The sequence below is a fragment of the Chinchilla lanigera genome, unplaced genomic scaffold (assembly GCF_000276665.1).
Source record: "Chinchilla lanigera isolate Chin_1 unplaced genomic scaffold, ChiLan1.0 scaffold00021, whole genome shotgun sequence".
NCBI classification, from domain to species: Eukaryota; Metazoa; Chordata; class Mammalia; order Rodentia; family Chinchillidae; genus Chinchilla; species Chinchilla lanigera.
The window spans coordinates 26116477-26118971 of NW_004955422.1; the positions used below are offsets into that span (position 1 = coordinate 26116477).

The 2495-nt window shown below is 49.0% G+C and overlaps 1 long non-coding RNA gene across 1 annotated transcript; it reads right to left on the minus strand.

The window, feature by feature from the left end:
- Window positions 1–190: 190 nt before the first annotated feature.
- Window positions 191–2486, minus strand: LOC106148475. The gene is made up of 2 exons (XR_001233945.1): window positions 2323–2486; window positions 191–739 (listed from the first exon to the last, which is right to left on the minus strand). It is a non-coding gene; the product is annotated as an uncharacterized LOC106148475 (long non-coding RNA).
- Between the last annotated feature and the right edge of the window lie 9 nt (window positions 2487–2495).

Sequence of the window (2495 nt, forward strand, 5' to 3'; positions counted from 1 at the left end):
AGACTGTGTAACGTGGGATGCAGTCAGACAGCATCCGGATGGGGCCAGGCTCTGAGTGTGGCTCTTCAGGGCTTAGCTAGAACAAAGGTCCAGGGCTGGGGGTGAGGTGTGCCCTGCGAAGCAGCTCCTGACAATGCTCTTCCTTCTCTGCAGCCTCACCTGAGTCACCTTCCGTGCTGCTGCCGGCTCCTGCCTCTGGACTTTACTCCTTCCCCCACACCTCACCTAGTCTGTGCTTGCTGCCGCCAAGAAGGTGTGGCAGAGGGATCAGTGAAACTGAGTGGCTGGGCGCCCGGCCCCCCATCGGTGCCATCTTCTGAACCTTGTTCCTGCAGAAACCCTCCATGTCACTCTGGCTGTCAGTGCTCTGGCTCCTGGATGAGGATTCTGCTGTTCTGGGGGACCCCATTAAAGGGCACCTGCCTCTGGCCATTCTGAGTGTGCTGTTTGTGCGTGTGGGCATGTGTCCCACCCTCTCCCTGTGTTAAGCATTCTGGGAAAGCTGAAAGGGAGACATACACACAGTCTTCTCCGTCATCAACAGGAGGCTTCATCCAGGGCGAGAGGAAGAAGCACCCCCCTCTGTTCTCACATTTTTCTACCCAGCTTCTGTCTTGATTTTCTCTGGCCTTCAGAAGATGAGAATTTGATCCATCTGGGCATTCTTGTCTTTTCTGACCTAAGGAGGATGTAGGTGTGTCGTTCTATCCAGGGTGACAGGTCCCAAGAATGAGGTGCCCTGGGATGAACAGAAAAAGTAAGAGAGACAAGAAAAACAAGTGAGGCAAAAGTCTGGGATCGGGGCTTACAGCCTCTTGGACTGCAGCCCCGATTACCAATCTCAGTCACCTTTTGTTGAGCAAGAACCAAGGGTGTAGCTAGTACAAATGGGCGGATACCAAACGTTTTAGTAATTAAAGCATTATGCTTCTCCAATTCTGCCTCTTCTGCTGCTGGCAACAATCCCCTGGTGGGCCTTCCACACCCAGCACCATGCTCATTCAGTTCAACTGCAGGTTATAAGTTAGCCACCAGTTACCAATCCACTACAATCACAGTCCTAACTTCCCATTCTTTTTTTTTTTCCCGGTACTGGGAATCAAACTCACGACCTTGCGCTTGCCAGGCAGGTGCTATGCCGCTGAGCTAAACCCCCAGCTCCCATTCATTTTTACAATGCATGGCAAGACTAAAAAATAGGGATCTCCTGCAATTCAAATACACTCTTATCTTCAGGTGAAAGGTTTCAGTTCATTTTTGCAACAATGAACAAATCATTGTGTGTCCTTAGTGCTTTCTAACCAAAAACTGTCCTCTTCCACAGAGGTGTTTGGCTTGGCCTCTTGTCACCAGAACTTAGGTTGGTAGTGAGCTCATGGGACAGTAGAGGCAGTGCCATGAGTCTGGATTGTACTGGGATAGAACCTTCGGGTCTCTACTCTGGGGTACTGAGATGGGATTGGCTGGTCACATTCTTTGGGTCTTCCTTGGTGGAGCAAATCCCTGTTTCCATCCTTGTGGCCTGAGGACTAGATCCCTGCAGGGTTTATCACAGCCAGCAGAATAATTTTTGCTTGATCAGCCTGATCCTACCTACAGGTGGCTCAGCTGCCTGAAGTAAAGTTAGAGCAAGGGTTGGGCCTAGCAGGCAGCAGGGTCTAGATGAGTGAAGACAGGCCCTGGCCACAGCCAGCTGGGAACCTCATCTCAAAAAGTGTGGCTGGGGGTGTACCTCAGAGTGAAGGTCCTGGGTTTAATCTCCAGTATGAAAAAAGTACTCTTATTGTATTGTTTCTCTTGTGTGAGAAAACCCAAAAGGTAAATGTGGACCATAATGGAAGATGGATAATGGGCAGTAGGAGAACTTTAAATGGGAAGGGGAACAATGGAGGGGCAGGGGAAGGGAAGAGTTAAAAAGACTAGAGGGGGAAAAATGGAATCAGCCTTTGTAAATGAGAAGGGGAAGAAGGGTTGAATGAAGGGGAAAGGGGAAAAAAATTAAGATATGTTCAGGTACAAATTATAATGAATGTGATCATTAAGTATGACAAATATATACTAATAAAATTAAGCAAAAAAAACCTCAAGAGAACACTAAGTTGGTCTCAGGTGAATGGGAGGAAGTGGACAGCACATGGATACACACACATTGCCATCATCCTCGCGCTAAGGGTCTCTTAAAGCATAGGCCATAACAAATTGTGGCTCTTTTTCCTGTGCTCATCACCTGCCTGGGACTGTATATACGATACAAATCAACAAAGGCAGACTTGAGCAGATCAAGCAGCAGTCCGGCGTATCATACCTAAGAACACCACTTACTGGGGGTTGGAAGAGGACACCGTTCCGGCTGATTATGGGAGGGGAGGATCGCCTGTAGAGAGTGGAGAGTGGATGCCCCAAATGGGCTTCAGGCAGGGGGCGCCAAGGCCCTCACTGTGACATTCTGAGATTCTGGGACTTCTGTAGATTCTACCAAATGCAGGCCAAGTTCA